Source organism: Schistocerca gregaria, chromosome X (assembly GCF_023897955.1).
Source record: "Schistocerca gregaria isolate iqSchGreg1 chromosome X, iqSchGreg1.2, whole genome shotgun sequence".
NCBI lineage: Eukaryota > Metazoa > Arthropoda > Insecta > Orthoptera > Acrididae > Schistocerca > Schistocerca gregaria.
This window is the reverse complement of record NC_064931.1, coordinates 702072349-702090505: the sequence shown is the minus strand read 5'-3', so window position 1 is coordinate 702090505 and position 18157 is coordinate 702072349. Positions and strand designations below refer to the sequence as shown.

The 18157-nt window shown below is 40.8% G+C and overlaps 1 non-coding gene across 1 annotated transcript; it reads left to right on the top strand.

The window, feature by feature from the left end:
- Positions 1 to 10401: 10401 nt before the first annotated feature.
- Positions 10402 to 10475, top strand: Trnat-ugu (transfer RNA threonine (anticodon UGU)). The gene has a single exon. It is a non-coding gene; the product is annotated as a tRNA-Thr (tRNA).
- Positions 10476 to 18157: the final 7682 nt, after the last annotated feature.

Sequence of the window (18157 nt, the reverse complement as noted above, 5' to 3'; positions counted from 1 at the left end):
AGCCACTTACGATTACGGCGGCGCCTCGGAGCACGCAGAAGAAGTGTATGCAAATAACGATAAGAGTAATGTGAATCATCAGATGGTCAGCTGCTGGCCAAAATAACAACGGGGAGATCCGCGGCCGGTGCATCTCGTACCGTCCATGGTGTACTTCCTCTGTTAACCTAGTATTCGCATGCTTAATGTCGGGGTTTCCACTTTTTGTCCCTTCGCTGACGTAATACATAGTGCACGGAGCTGCGTAAGTTAGGAGGAAAAACTACCTGCAAACCCCCAAACACGAATGAAGAAGAAGAACTCGTAAAAATTGATTTGCAGTAACGGTTTCTGCGCGCTTCCTTTTTCTATCCAGTTTCTTTACCACGCAGAGCAATGGAATGCAAATCGCGAAACCTCGGAGCACCTCGACCCTTGTTCATCTGCAAACTACTGGGAAAGAGGAAGAACTTATGTCATGGTTGAACTAGCACGAGGCACCAGTCTTAAAAAGCTCGCGCAACAAATTATCACTACAGACGTTCATAGTTGGAGGCTGCAAGGGTTACGACTAATTTCAGAAGTTTGCTAACATGCTTGATCTTCGTACGTATGGAGGCTTTTGTGGGACTACTCAGACTACATGAACCCTTTCGATAGTCATTTTTAACATTCCGCATCTACGATTATACTTCCCAAACCATCTTACGGTGTGTGACGGAGGGCTTCGTTTGCGTCCAACCATTTCCTCGTTTCCTTTCCATTCGTCAATGACGCAGGGAATAACAGCTGTCGGTATAACTGTCTGTTTGAATTTCGCCGATTTTTCCATAAAGATCATTTCGTGAGAAGTATCAACAATGAAGCAATAAGTTACTCAACTCTTTTCGTTCAAAATCTACTGAAAAATCTTGAACATTAGGATAACAGTTCTAGCTGATGCACCTCTTTAAGATGAAAGTGGATTTAGAAAAGTAACAGTATTGTTGCAATAAAATGACTCCTAGAAAAACAAGCAGATTTTAATCTTGAAACCCACATCGCTGTTATAGATTTTGAGAAAGCTTTCGATCGAATCAATAAAAATAAATTCTCATTCTCGGTAGAGATAGAGAAAGTGTAGATGCAGTACATCGCCTTACAGAATAACGTACAGAATAAAGTCTTAAAATTTCAACACATAAGGCGAAATCTACGGTAAATACACGATAGAATAGGAGATAGTAACCAACAACGAGAAATTTGAACATTTTAAATATCTCTGTTGCAACAGCGATTATGAAAGTGGTAGTGATGTAGTTCAAACCCTGCACACATTTCAAGTAATATAAGGAACAACAACAGAATATTTAAGCATAAAACTTTAGAAGATAGGCAAATCTTATTTCATAGAACTCTGGCGACGCTATTATTGTGTTTTTATGCGAGAGATGGATAAATAAAAAAGAAAGATGAATGCAAGCAGCTGAGATGAGATTTTTCAGGAGAGTAAAGGGCAAAGCTGTGCAAAAAGAAACCTAAATATAAACGGTAACGTACGGAATGAGTTGAATGCACTTGTTCCTGCTGTTGATGAGGAAACCACTGAATACAGAGACAAATGGGAACATCGTGTGAATACAATGAGAGATGAAAGACTAAACATGAAAATCCCGAAAGGAAGGAGGGGCAAAGGAAAGATGGCTGTTTCCCTGAACGTAGCTCCATGACGACGACGACGACTTCTCAGTAATGCACAAAGCCTCTTTCGTAGCTTCTCTCTCTGGAGATGGGTGAAAATCTCCACGACGCTCTCGTAAAGTAACATGCTGCTCCTCTCCCTCTACCGAGCGAGGTGGCGGAGTGGTTAGCACACTGGACTCGCATTCGGGAGGAGGACGGTTCAATCCCGTCTCCGGCCATCCTGATTTAGGTTTTCCGTGATTTCCCTAAATAATTTCAGGCAAATTCCGGGATGGTTCCTTTGAAAGGGCACGGCCAATTTCCTTCCCAATCCTTCAATAAACCGAGCTTGCGCTCCGTCTCTAATGACCTCGTTGTCGACGGGATGTTAAACACTAACCACCACCACCTCTCCCTCTGTCATTAATGATAGGCCCATACTGACGGTCAGTACTCAAGCACCAGCGTTACGATGTTACATCCTTCGTGGTGGATAGCTTTGCGTTAGGATTCTTCTTACGAATCTCAGCCTGGTATATGCCTTTACTAAAAGTTAAATGCGCTTGTTCCACTTTAGATCAGTTCTGACGAGTATGTCTTGATAATGTCGATTGTCTGTCTCTAGTAATTGTTTACCAGTAAGGCATTTAACATTCACATTTAACTTCTTTACATTGAGGATCAGCTTCAAATTCCTGCACTAAGAGTCTATTTTCAGTGTTACTGAATTTCGGTACAAATTTCTGGCGTTACGACTTCCATAAAAACAGCAGAATCTTCCGCAAGTGTCCCGGCGGAGATTCGAGTCCTCTCTCGGGCATGGGTGTGTGTGTTTGTCCTTAGGATAATTTAGGTTAAGTAGAGTGTACGCTTAGGGACTGATGACATTAGCAGTTAAGTCCCATAAGATTTCACACACATATGAACATTTTTTTTTTCTTCCGCAAGGTACATTACAGAGTTTCAGATGTTATGTTTCACACCACTTACACACATCCTGAACAGCGTTGGACCTATGTTACTGTCTTCGGATGCGGCCCAATCCTTTTTCATCTCACGTTTTAGCCTGTATACACATATAAACATCCGTTATGGGCGAGGAGTGTTCAGTTACATAAGATGCACATTCATGAAGATTGCAGCAACGCGATCGAAATACTGAGTAGAAGACATCTGAAACATTGCTGCCAACTGAGAAGATTGTATGTAGGCTGTATTTGGGAACTTGTTTGATATGGTGGTCGTAATCATCAACATAATTTACCGGTTAAAACAGTTCTCTGAGGCACATATACGATCGTTCAGAAAATAACATAATTCATGTTTGTATTCTGTTTATGCCGAAATAGTTTTACCGCGAAAATGCATTCACAAAGAGGTTTAGGGAAAAGTAGATACCGAAAAAACTTAATTTCGAACCAACTAATTTGTTTTTGTATGGTTTGGTCAGAAGCAATGGTTACTGTCGAGTTGTAAGTTACATAGTTAGCTGTTCCATGGGTTACCTTGCACGATATAGCGTAATGACGTGCAACGATTCAGTTTTCAGAGTATCATTTTAGTTGCTATTTAAATATTTTTGCATGCTGACCATTTGCGGATGAGTTCACAAACAGAAAACTCATTCACTATAATTACAGACATAAATATGTAACACTTTTGTACTCTGTGTGTGTGTGAGATCTTAAGGGACCAAACTGCAGAGGTCATCGGCCCTAGACTTACACACTACGTAAACTAACTTATACTAAGAACAACACCCACACACCCGGGCCATGCCCGAGGGAGGACTCGAACCTCCGGCGGGAGCTGCCGCCCAGTCAGCGACATGGCGCCTCTAACCACGTGGCCACTCCGCGCGGCACTTTTGTACTAAATAAGCTAAAAGTTTCTAAATAAAAGTGCCGTTCTCGAGTAGAGGAAGTTGCCCAGAAGGAACTTTTTCAGCAGATGATAAAGACAACAGTGTATTGAGACCAACGAACGTTGTTTTACGCGTCTGCCCCTCTCTCTCCCTCAATCGCCATGCTGATTCACATGTGAAATGCTATAGCTTTCTAAATTTGACTGCCTACAGAAGTAAAAAACACCTGAATTTTTTTAACTTTTAGGTATTATTCATTATTGTGAGAAAAATTTGGAATTTATGACGTTTGTTGCACATCCCTTCTATAGAATGCATGAAGCAGAACCCTGCGAACGTTTACGGTGGTAGTTAAAACGATTTCTCATACCCAGCGGGCACTGTCCGATCGTATTTCATCATGCAGCTCCATCTATAGCTCTGAAACTGACGGAGAAGAGGTAGAGAGAGCCCATAAAGTAAAGAGGCACGTTAATTTGTATGAGACTGTACCGTTCCAATCCAGTGTCAGTAGATGGAAACATTATCTGCCATTTTTGAAATATTCCTTTGTCGATAATAACTACAGGAAAAATAACTTGCAGCCAACTTGATCCACTAATTTTCGTTGCACGGAAAGATTAGAAAGTTTCTTTTGTTCGTAATTTTGAGAAAATGCTTGAGTGGAGCCCTCAGGCTGTTAAGACGTCGGTATTCTTTTTTCACACCTAAATTATAACACTACTTTTAATATTCGCAGGCACCGTGAAAATAATTTCTTGCTTAGAAATCATTGGTGTTTGCTTAGAACTTTCCTCTACGACGGCATTCTGATTTTATTACTCTTCCATGCCCTACGCAATAAGAAACCAGATGAACTCGCAAAAAGTGGAATAAAAGCTTTCAAAAACGCTTTTATCTTTGAAGCACACATAGTTACTGAAAGAGCCCATTTTGTCGAAGAAGACCACAATATTCAATTGTTGTTATCCCATTGCCGGTTTCGAACCGCCCATCGATTCATCATCAGATGATATGTATTTATTGATTGTTTGCAGCAGTGTGTAGGAGTCATGTAGCTGTGGCAAGATGTTTATACACTGCTACAAACAGTCAGTGCCTATATACCATCTGATCATGAATCGCTAGGTGGTTCGAAAATGGAAATGGGATAGTAAAAATTGAAGAGCAAAATAAAAAGCGACTGGTTGCAGTAATTTCAAGAAACCTTTATTCATCACAGTAGCAGTGATCCTCATTCATAATGGTTAGAATTTTAGATCACAATCCGATTTTCAATTGTATCGGTACGCGTTGCTTCTCTGCTTTTGCTGTGGGTTGTTGAAACTTATATTTCTTTCTCACGCTAGTTTTTGGACCTCGATATATGTCGTAAAAACAATGAACACTAGTTGCTTGGAATGTATAAATGGAAAGACGATATCACAACTTTGCTATATCATGCCTATGTGTCATCCGAGTATCTAAACGCTCTCATTTCCACACGTAATGAGTGATTTTTGACATTTCCTTTTCTTTTTTCAATTTCAGTTCTGTGCGTGATGCAATAAGAATCAACATTTTATAGTCTGTAATACAGTGGCCTCGAAAGTTGTGTCTTATAGAGGGAAAATATACTCTGAACAGGCATGCTCCAATAGGGGCATGCCTACTAACGTACTGTGATGTCCAAACAAAACATCGCGGTAATGTGCGCTGTACTCTTTACGTCTAGAAACAGCTGCAACAATCTGAAAAAGCACCTTCTGGTTCTTCAAATAGCATTCTGAATGCGGCTTGTTTCTTGTGGTAAAGCAGGGTTACATAAATGAATCACGTTTACATCCGTAAGCCGCAAATCGAATTTTCTTCGGCGCCCCGTACGTTAATAAAAATGCGGTAAACACAATAAGCTGCTGACCGACTTTGAACTTGTAATCTAATAGTATAATTCCAGTGCCTAAAAATGGAGCAACAAACATTATCTTTATCGATGAACGGAAAGCGTTGATAGTGTACAAAAAACTTAATTTCTGCGAAATATGGATTGTAAGGGTAGAGATATCGATCCTAAACTGGAAGGATCGAATCTACACGCGCCTTTACTCAGGGCAGCGGCATCGCTCACAGGGATGCCCCAAAGTTTTAGAAGGGAGAGATGGCTTCTGGAGATTTTTGGCGCGAAGCAGTGAGTCAGTCGTGCAGGAGCATGCTTAACAGGGTACATCTCCAGTATCTCCGCGCATCTCGCTGTCGCGCATTAAAGTGAAAGACCTTAATTATAGTCGCGCCACGGTTAAAGACGAGTAGAACACGTATGTGTGTGAGCAATTTTCAAGTTCAGAAGAATATTTAGAGCCCGGGAGAACTGTTACGTAATGAAATAGGTATCGTTCGGTAATGAACCAGCAATGGTAAACTCATACAAGCGCGTGCTAAGTGAATGGCTGCAATTGTAATATGGATGAAATCTGAAACAGTAGAGACGTGTTAGTTGAATTTAAAGCGGAATAAAATAACTTTATCGTACAAAAGTGTTCACGTATTAACCACTTTTCATTGTTAACAGAATGTTTTGGAAGGAACAGAATCATAGAACAATGTGGGAATAGAAAGAACATACGTCGTGGGCTCAGTGTCACAACTTCAGTTTGTGGCGTAGTATCTTGAGAGAAAGTCTGTGCTCTATAACTGCTACTTATTAATGCCCGATGCCTAATTTTTCTAATCAGCCAGACTAGAGCAAGTATTAATCACCTATATTCATAGAAAAAAGATATAAAAGACTAGGGCGGGGAGGTAGCTTACAGGATCCACGAATAAATATTAATATCTCTTCCTTTTCTATCGTTTATCCTATTCTGCAGTGTTCACTGTTTTCATGATTTGTCAGACCTATAGTAACTTTGCGACCGGCTGCTTTTTCTGCCGCCACAGTCTGAAGTTCATATAAGGAGGCAAATGGTGGGCGCCATCTATCTGCGAATCGCGGAAACTTTCTTCTGTGTGTGATCGTACTTTAAGTGTTAACGTACTGCCTTTTGTGAAACTGTTATGGGGAACAGCCCGGCATTTGCAAAACTAGCGTGGAAAATCACGTAAAACCACACTCTGGCTGATCGGTCATTAATGTGCCACATGGACTAGTTCCAGGTCTCGCTCACCTCTCTGACACGCAAGCTAGCGCATGCTTCTTAAACTATACGAGAAGCTCCGGCGAATAGATAGTTATCGCAAATACACAAGATTATACAATTCCCCATAGAAAAGTTAAAAGTTTTTGAGTCTCTGTTCAATAACAGCCTGGAAAACTAAAGGGGAGGGATATATATATATATATATATATATATATATATATATATATATATATATATATATATATATATATATATATATATATATATATATATATATATATATATATATATATATATATATATAGAGAGAGAGAGAGAGAGAGAGAATTAACTCCAAAAAGTAGGCAGATTGTCGTGCCCTTCTCACACGAAAAGTATGTTGTACAAAGTTTTATTTAACTTTTTAAATCTCGGTTGATGTCACAGTCACACTGTAATTTTGAAAGGCCATTTTACCTGAAGGCTTTCTGTGGCGTCTACAGCAACATGACAGAGGGTTTAAAGCTGGAATATTAGACAGCTTTACACTAGACTAAGCTGAATTATTTTGTGCAACACGTCCGTGTGGTGAGAAGGTTCTGCTACTATAGTTTTAATATTCTTAAGGCCTGGATCTACAAAATTAGTGAGGTACACTTTAATCTGATAGTAGAAGAATTTAATATAATAATGCTATTCACAACAGCAGCTCATTCTGGTTAATTGTTCTATTTAAGCAAGGAAGGGAAAATGAGGTCTGAGTCATCGTCTATGCGAATTGTATGGGACACCTCGTACCTTTTATAGCCATGAAGTATTCTTTAAATGGATGTACAATTATAAGTGCTACACTGCAACGTGTTACTTATTAAAAATCAATCACTTCTAAAAGAGAAACGTCCGTAATAGTTTACGACTATTATCAGAATGCAGAAATTACCAGATGATTCTCCCCTTCCACTTTCGTATTCGACGTGTCAGGTCATAATTATGCGTTCTATTTGTTTTTAGCGTAACATAATGGCACACAGAGTGGCTTTAGTCCTACTTTTTCAACCAGTCAGACCTGAAGAGAGAAACCACAATAGGTATTCACTCATTTCTTATTTAGGTGTTTCTGATGTGAAACGGTGAATCAGTTGCTTTCGTTGTTACAGTCTTGACAGAATTTCGAGTAGACGTTGCAGTTATCATACAGATAATATAATTAAGTAATAAAAAATGTTTCTAGTTCCAGAGTGTCGTACGGACTGATTCACTTTAAGACTGTGCGGAGGACATAGTTGGAAACGGAGCCTATAATAACAGGTCACTAAAACTTTGGGACATTTCACTTTTTGTATATTAATAGTACGCAATATAGAATAAACAAAAGAGAGAGCCGCGCGGAGTGGCGGCGCGGTTGGAGGCGTCCTGTCACGGGCTGCGCGGCCCCTCTTGCCGGAGGTTCGAGTCCTCCCTCGGGCATGGCTGTGTGTGTTGTTCTTAGCATAAGTTAGTTTAAGTAGGGTGTAAGACTAGGGACCGATGACCTCAGCAGTTTGGTCCCATAGTACCTTACCACAAATTTACAAATTTTCATCAGAGCAGTCGCAATTAATTTTACTGTATTTTATTGCAAGTATGTGCAAATGGTCTCGATACTTAAAGATAGGTGTCGAATAATATATTACTATGTTCCATTTTACATGGCTGCAATGGAAATTGCGTCTTGTCTCTCGCAAGTGGTCAGATTTAAGGGAATAGCACGCCCTTAGGGTGGACAACGAAGTAACTTACAAAGGAACTATTATCCAAAGATAGTGACATAAATCATGGTGGAAATAATCAGTTGGGACCTCTGACGACTGTCGAGAAAATAGGAATTGTAAACTAAGCAACGGGCAGTTAGTTCAAAACTATCCGTTGGTCCATTAAATAGGCTACGATTGGGAGACAAATATCAGTGAACAATATAAGCTATTTGAACAATGATGATAACAAAAAAGTGATCACTATACACTGTTTTCATGGTTAAGTAAGGAAAACAAGTGATCCATTACGTTATAGCTGTTGTAATTCTTACTTTCGGGACATAAGTAGTAAACGTTCATGCGTAACTGACACATCACTCTTTCGAAACACTGTTTTAAGCTGTTGATTTGCTAATGTTAGGTTATAGGTATTTTTCCAAAGATACGTCTGATTAATAGTTACACTACAATGGCACAGAACAAAAGAGTATACAGAGGACAACTGGTTTCTACAAGTTGTGGAATTGCGCCTTAGTTTGGCTGGAACTGTTGAAGTGGCGCAGACCTATGCGGAGTAGCAACTCACTCAGCGGCGCGGAACACTGGGAGAACTAATTGCCAGTGTGATAGGCCTTGTCTACATTGTTTTCGGTGCCTTATGAAAAGTTACATGGATACAGCTGCAGTCTATTCGTAAGACAACATTGTTGAAACTGACGTACTGCTATGCCTTCTTGGGTCCACTTAGTCGACTGGATGAATTAAAAATAGAAACCACCTGTAGCTTTTTCGCCTTTAGATGAACGGATGTTGTGTTACTTTCCGATTTACACTTCATGCAGTTTTGCTCCAAATACGTACATAGTATCATTCAGAAATGTGCGAGGCTGTTATCAGATCTTTGTCTGACTATTTCACAACAAGGCGACAGCAAATAAAAAAAAATAAAAAAAAACTTGAAAAATAAATTCTGGCACAACAGTTCTCCTTTTGTGAAAACCAGCAAACAAACCAATACTTTTACTAACGAGGACATTTTGAATACTGTGGCCAAGGAAGCGCAACAGGGAGAGTACTATTCTCAATATACATACTGGATTTATTTAATGTGGTCAGCAGCAAGTAGTTCATCGGTGATGCTTTCGTCTACAGGAAACTATCGGCTTTGGACGATCGTGAGGGAATGTAAGAAGAAGCGGCTGAAACTTACACTTGGTGTCCCATAACCTAATTTACAGCTGTTGGAATAATAACAAGGAGCAGTATAAAATGCGGTGAATCGGTAGCAGTGAAGGCGAATGGAAAACTTTTATTTGCAAGAAGTGTTGTGGGAAAGTTGATCGCATAAGCAAATGAAACCGCATACAGTATGGTAGTGCGACCAATTCTAGAAAATATATGAATATATAAGGATGGTATCTGTTCTGTCGGACATGTCCAAAAGCAGAGATACCATTGGTGATCTTGCAGCTCTCGCAAAATGAAATTACAATGAAATACAGACCATTAGCTGCTTACAGGCGTTGATAAATAGCAACGGGGACAGTGCCCCGACCGGGACTGGAACCTGGGATCTCCTGCTTACATGGCAGACGCTCTATCCGACTGAGCCTTCGAGGACACAGTCCGAAAAAACAAATTGCTCTGAGCACTATGCGACTTAACTTCTGAGGTCATCAGTCGCCTAGAACTTAGAACTAATTAAACCTAACTAACCTAAAGACATCACACACATCCATGCCCGAGGCAGGATTCGAAACTGCGACCGTAGCGGTAGCTTGGTTCCAGACTGCAGCGCCCAGAACCGCACGGCCACTCCGGACGGCCCCGAAAAAACAGATCAGATACCATCTTTATATAGATAAGGCTTACCGACCAATGATCATCTTCAGTGCGGGGGCACTCACATTGCTCAAACTCTTACGGGAATCGGCAGATTGAATGCCGCGACTAATGAGTGTAGTGGGCAGGGGCACTGCAAACGTTGCGTGTGGACAGTAAGTTGGAAATGTGGGCCTCACGGGGAGCGTGCCAGAGGTAAGTCCCTGCAGTCGCACTATTCTGCGTGTCCTCGATGGCTCAGTCGGATACAGCGTCTGCCATGTAAGCAGGAGATTCCGGGTTCGAGTCCCGGTCGGGGCACACATTTTCAACTGTCCCCGTTGATGTTTATCAAGGCCTAGAAGCAGCTAATGGTCTGGATTTCATTGTAATTTAATTATAGAAAACTACGACAGCGTTTGGAGTTCTGGCAGCAGATACCAAATAATTCAGAGAGGCGCTTCTAGGCTCGTAATAGGTGAGTTTAGCCCATACTAAACTGTAACACAGGCGCAAAAAGAACCTGAATGTAACGATGATGGAGGCGGATAGCGCTAACACGACCTTCTCTCCACAAAGGCTCAGTAATGTTGAGATCAGATTATTAGTGGCCAGGGGACAGGCGACAACTGATTTTCGTGCTAAAATACCGGTCCTGTACGATGTGAGGCTCTGTCGTCTTGAAACACTGCACCAACATTTGAAAACAAACCTTGTATCATGAGATTGAACTAATCAGCCAGAATACTTACATAATCCTTGGCAGTGATGCGGTTTTGCAAGGTTCCCATGGGGCCCATGGAATATCACTATAAGGCTGCCCAAATTGTTACCCAGCCACCACTATATTTTTTACTTCTTGGGCAGACTCGGCCAAAAGTTGTGAAACAATACTCGTGCGACCAAATGACATTCTTCCATTGCTCGATAGTCCAGGTTGTACGTCTTCGGCACCACGTTTTCCTATTACGGATATTTGCGCTACTGATGACTTGTCTTGGAGCTCCAGCTCCAGATCGCTCTACAAATCGTAGATTATGGAGCTTTCATCGTATTGTTTTGGTACTGACAAGGTTCGCGGGTACGACATTCAGTAGTGCAGTGAGTTTTGCACCTGTCGTCCTCTTATTTTTTGTCACATTCCTTTTCAACGGTCATCCGTCTCGACCACTCGGCACGCACTTTCGTCCGTGTTGTGACTTGGCGGATGACTTTTTTCCGCCTTCCCTGTATGTGGTATAAATCTTCGTCTACCTTGGCTACGGAAGCACCCACCATATGAGCACCATCAACTTGCCCACATACGAATTCACTAAGCTCCTTCGTAATGCACTCACAACTACACAGATCACTGTTGTGACCACGAGTGATACTTGTAACGTACTGAGGACATTGCCGGGTGCCATTCGTGATAAAATACAACAGTGCAACATGCATGCTTGGCTAGCATCTACATTTATGGTTCAAATGGCTCTGACCACTATGCTACTTAACTTCTAAGGTCATCAGTCGCCTAGAACTTAGAACTAATTAAACCTAACTAACCTAAGGACATCACACACATCCATGCCCGAGGCAGGATTCGAACCTGCGACCGTAGCGGTCGCTCGGTTCCAGACTGTAGCGCCTAGAAACGCACGGCCACTCCAGCCTGCCATCTACATTTATGTTTGAGCATATATTCCTCGCAGAGTTTCCTTATTTTTGTCCAACCCCTGGATGTGGATTTAGTATTGTATAACAAAGCAATACAATTGTTGGCCTTAGGTAGAATATTTTTTTATACAGCAACATCGTTATTCCTTTATTCACTGCAGAAAACAGCGGTAGCCTCTGTTACAAGTAGTAGATCGTTGAGAAGAATCAGTTGTTTAGAACGATCTAACTGACGAAAGGAAAGATCTCGTACCTATTACAGTTATTAGCTCCAGTATAAGCTCTTGCCCGTTCAGGAGTCTGTTTTTATCAGTTAATCACTTAATGTAACGTAAAACTGCACTGGCAATTGCAATTTCCTGTTTATACTACAATAACACTGTTTGTACATACATCACTCTGAGCGAACTAGTGAAATCTATAACTTACGGCAATTTGTAAACACGGCCTGACAAAAAAGGTGAAACACCAAGAAGCGAAGGAGGAAACGAAATGAATCTTCACGAGTTGACAGGGTATGTGATGTTCTTTCAGTGATCACAACATCGAGTCGAATATATGAAGAAAGTGGCAGTATAACGTTGCATTCCCCTCTAGCCTAGGTGCATTCAATGATTCGGTTCGGAAGGGTGTCATAAAGGCGTTGTATCCCATCCTGAGGCAAGATGGCCCTAACTGTTGTTCAAATGGTTCAAATGGCTATGAGCACCATGGGACTTAACATCTGAGGTCATCAGTCTCCTAGAACTATTTAAACCTAACTAACCTAAGGACACCACACACATCCATGCCCGAGGCGGGATTCGAATCTGCGACCGTAGCGGTCGCGCGGTTTCAGACGGAAGCGCCTAGAACCGCTCGGCCACCCGGCCGTCTGATCCGTAGTTTCGGATTGCTTTTGAAAGTAAAATCTACCAGAGAAGTGAAGTTAAAGCTTATAAAATCAATTACGATTGTCCATAAACAATACTGGATTTAAAGTTTTATCAGTTTTCGAACACTTTCGTTGTAGCAGTCTATAAGTAATATCTTTCATACCGAAGAGAAGTTGGAAAATTCTCTTCGCTCTTTTCTATTCTACAAAAGATCTGCTTTCTGATACAGGGCAGGCCTAATAGTACACGCGTGAGACCAGTTGGTTAAAAAAAATGGTTCAAATGGCTCTGAGCACTATGCGACTTAACTTCTGAGGTCATCAGTCGTCTAGAACTTAGAGCTAATTAAACCTAACTAACCTAAGGACATCACACACATCCATGCCCCCAGTTGATTCGATTGTTCACTTGTCCACCCTCTTTGCCTTGCTTTGTCGGACGTACGCCTGAATTTCACTTGCACATTGTACTCATAGCTCAAATACACAGTTTAATTGAGTGTTTCTCTCCATCAGGAGTCTCATTTAGTAACAGCATTAAATACACTCTTGTTGGACGACAGGGGGAAATTCGTAGGATTCCTAAATACCTAAATTTGATAACACATCCATCGCCTTTATAGCATACATCGTTAGTGATGCTCGTCGGCTACAGTATTTATGGAAGTCCATTTAGAATGTACGCTCATTTGCGAGTTTCATGGTGAATGCAGCCGTTAGCTGGAGTCAGTGTCGATGAGTCATTGGTAGCAGGCAGCCCGCCGAACAGTACGGCTCGCTTATCGCTGTGCGCCGTCCGTCGAAGCTCAGGCATTCTTACATGGCCAAAGAAATCTTCTTTCCAAAAAGATACCAATATAGCTGTTTGCAGGTAACTTAACAAGCTTTCTAAAAGCTATAGTATCCTGCGAACTGACAAATCTTTTCCATAGAAAAAGATTAAAAGTTCGCTGGGGAGTACCTATACTTATAATAAAGAACTTTGGAAGTACTGTAAATCTGTAAAACCAAAAATTAAAAAAAAAAATACTCGTTCGTTAACAATGTTTCAGTTTAACGGCGAAAGCAAAATTTTTTGAAACATGAAAGGGGTCTTCCGCTATGATCCGTTGCAAAGTATAGAAAGAAGACAGAGAAAATACGGTGCAAAGTATGGCCCTGCCCATGGAAAAATTTATCCGTTATATTCTGGAATTTTTAACTTATACTTGAAATTACAAGAATTTCTGTATATATATATATATATATATATATATATATATATATATATATATATATATATATATATATATATATAATCTTCGTCACAACTCAAATGGTATCATTTAGAGACTCGCCAAGTAACTTTTATCGGAAATAGAAGTCTAATTTGTTAACCATTGTACTATCTCCATGGTGAGTCGTACGTAACAGCTTCTGAAACGCGCCACTCCATCCAAAATTGTAGATCCATTACTTTGTTGCCGTTTTGTGCATTACAAGATCGTTACACAAGTTGACCACGTGTCAAGTCTCTTAAATGGCAACCGCGAGAGAAAATGACTAAAGTAAGTTCAGAGTAGCACGGCTGGAAACTACTTCCATGTCCAACATACCTCATATTTACGGCGAAACGCCTCACAATAATTACGTCAGCATTGCCCTCCCTGATTTTGATTCAAATCTTCCGTGGTGCAGCTTCCATATCAGGTGAGTTTCAAAATGATTTCTAGACCGAGGCTGCTGGTATAATTCTGCTGTGACTCTCCCTTCGGTAGTAGTTTCAGTTATAAAGGAAAGTTTATTTTTGTTACGCTTCCTTGAAGTGTTATATTGGCGCTCATCCCATCCATTACAGCACAGAGCAGTAGAAACCAAAGATATAGAAAAGTGTTTTATTAACAGACATTGACACATGATCTAACAAAATTTTATCGTAGATTTCCGAGCAACCAAACGTCTCATGCGAGTTATTACATGAAACTCGGTATAGGCGTTCTTTTCAAGCATTGTCAGAAGTAAAAGAAGCGTTCTGCGTGTCACAAAGTGTTAGGACCGTTAATATTCACAATGCATTCACTATACAGGGTGCAAAAGCACTTTCTTTCTTTCGCTTACGCCATAGTTCCTGCCGCCACCCCGTACCTCCAGAGATGGAATCAGTGTACCCCAGCTGTCTGCATCTAGTGTAAATCGTGAAATAGAGCGAACATGTTTCAAATGTCTGTGACGCGTGTAACTGAGGCGGAACGTGAGGACCAGCCCGGTATTCACCTTGCGGGATGTGGGAAACCGCCTAAAAACCACATCCAGTCTGGCCGGCACACAAGCCCTCATCGTTAATCCGCCGGGCGGATTCGATCCGGGGCCGGCGCGCCTACCCGAGTCCAGGAAGCAGCGCGTTAGCGCTTTCGGCTACCCTGGCGGGTACAGGGTGCAAAAGAACTACGTGTATAAAATTATAGAAATTTTAGAGGCGATGAAAAGAAACACATTTTTTGACAAAAATGCCACAGGTACACAGTCTCACTGGTAAGAGTCCATGAAGATTGTGGAACTGGTGATGTTCAGGAACGGTGTTCTACCAGAAGTGTGAAGGATATTGTTTTAGAGATATTTCTAAAAATGTCGTCCTCTTACATTAATGCTCAACTGCCATCTGCTTGCTAATGATTGTCTAACACGCCCGAAACAACCAGTTGAATTTTTCAGCTTCAACTAAAAAGGCAACCAGCTCTTCTGGAGCATCTATCGGTGTCTCGTATACCAAACGATTCATCTTCCCATGAAAAGTAGTCGTATTTGTCCAGGAACATTTCTAAAATAAGATTCATCAGACACCAGTTTGAACACCGTATCTTATCATTACTAGATCTTGATAGACCAACCGCGAGGAAACAGTGAACCTGAAACATTTCGTCACATTGTCACATACAAGGAGTCTTTCTTTTTACCTTCTCTAAACACTCTGAGATTTTGTACGCGTAGTTTTTTTACACTCTATATATGCTTACGGCACACTTAGATAACGCGAGAACTGATAGTGGATGATAGAGTTGTACATATGGAGATCACAACTCTACACAGTTCGTGCGAAGGGCGGAAAGACCAAGAAATGACCAGATAGGCGAAAACTCCGTCATCATTTGATTACACGATCGGCGACCAGTTACAGCCGTCAAATATCTAAGAGTATCCGTATGAAGCGACTGAGGTGAAAGCCAACATAAATAAAGTCTTGCGGAAGGCCGGTGCTAGACTGACTTTTATTGGGAGAATGTGACTGTAATGTAAATGTAATTGTCCCGCGAAAGGAGCTGCTTAAATCACAAATTTCTGATACTTTGTTTAGTATTGTTCGTAAGTTTGGGCAAAAACCGTCGGCGATAATTCCAGGGATATTTATACATGTTTTTTAAAAAGTTACTCTGTGTACAAGGTAGAAAAGGTGGTACAATGAGAAGAATGAGAGCCCTTTACTTATTAAGGAAGAATACAGAACGTTCTTGTTTCTGAGTGTATGTTGGCATGATTGTAGTTTTATGCGTCTCCCTACACAAAAAAGTGTTCAGATAGGTTTTGATTAGTGAGTCAAGTATGCATCTCCATAGACAAAAAAATGTTCGGATAGTTTCTGATTAGACAGTAAAGTAGTCAGTAACTTCGCACAAAGGATATAAATTTGCGATATCATTTACTTTCATATTTGTGGACTTATCTCGATGTCTGACACTCAGGCGGACAATGGCTTCAGCTGTCCTACATAAGAGGCCTGATCACTGTTGCAGGGTGTTCACTGGCAGAACAAAATTCTCGAATTTTTGATTTTTTTTTTCAATTACATCTTCGTGCAGTATATGAGTACTCTTCAATTGACTGAATAATCCTGTGGCTTCCGATGTGTAGAATACGGTATGTTGTTCCAAGTTAATAGAGATCACATGATGTGGGCAGTATCCTCTGATAGACCATCACATCTTATTCGAATACCAGGATATGTTTTCTACTTAATGTTATTATTACACTTCATTCCTCCTCTTATTGTTAATAGCAGTTGTTTATATGAGATAGCCAGTTCCGTTTCTCGAAGGCTGCCATATTTTTAAGATCGCATTATTTTACTTGACTAGTTTTGTTTTAAGGATAATTTCCATTATTGGCAGAAAACTATAGACTTGTCGGACTAAACATTCACAGAATTCCACGTTGTTAGTGAATAAGTGAGTAACATTAGTCTCTTAGTCTATCGTACGCTATGTGACCTCCGTATCAATTGATAACAACTTACTGCATTATGTTTCCCATGAAATCCGCGAAGTTCTCCAATTGTTGCGAAATTTCGTTAGTAAAAGATAGTATGCCCCTCAGTGATATAGAGTCCGTGATTTACAGATTTTGTTAGTGGCTTAAGACAAACTGAAAGGCAGTACATCCGGGGATGTAGGGAATAATTTACCGTAGGCTCTGCTGTGTTTCTTTTGCGAATTTGTGTAACCTTAGCAGGCTTGCATTGTAGGTACAAGGTAGTAGTTGCTCCACTACCACGTTACATAGTGTCCAAATTTTTCCGTTTACGACGACGACGACTACGACGAACCGGCTTTGTTGATTGCCTCTGTGCCCATTGTACAGCCTGAAGTAGAATTGCAAATCGTTGAAACATCACAACCGTTCTCAATCTTAGGTTTAGCCCTAACCGATAGGAATGTGGGCCAGAGCGCAAAGTCACGAAGGGATCAGGAGGTAGGAGCAGAGCTGCGGCAATTAAACAAACTTTAAATACATGTAACGCTGCTTGTAATTAACTTAAGGCGAGAAAGAATGTAAGCACACGGCGGAGTGTGCCGTTCTCGACACAGCCGACTCGCACTTTCTGTCTACTCAGTGCTGTTTCGTCAGCTAACGTTTCACGAAACAGGGAAAGAAACATTCTTGTGTTTCTCTGGCATGACCACTTTGTGCCAAACCATAAGTAACTAAGAAACTGAGAACAGGAGGGGATTGTGGAAAGGGGTAATTAAACACATTTAGCTGTTTTCAAAGAAATGAAGGCCATCAACGTTTATACGTACATATAACTGTTTTGCTCATTGTTAGAGCGAGGCAATATCTCTACACGTAGTCAAGTCTTAACACCGTAAAGATAATGAATGTAAAGCGAAAAGTACACACAAAATAATGTAAGTTTTTACCTGACTGCTCCAGCTGAGCAGTGCATTATTATGTCGAATCTAAATCCATGTCTTAAATTTAACAGCTCATAACCCATATTTATATGTAAGTATGAAACTATGAAATAGTGAAACTATGGTTTCTCCCTCGGTGTGACACATTTCATAACCGTCTCATCTTCGAGGTTTCATTTTTGAAACATTGCACTGTAAAGAGCACATTAAGAATAGTAAATGTTTCCGACCAGATAAGAGAATCATTTCACATAAAACGATTGTTTCAGCTGGAATAAGTAGTACAAGAGCTAATGAAGCAACGTAAA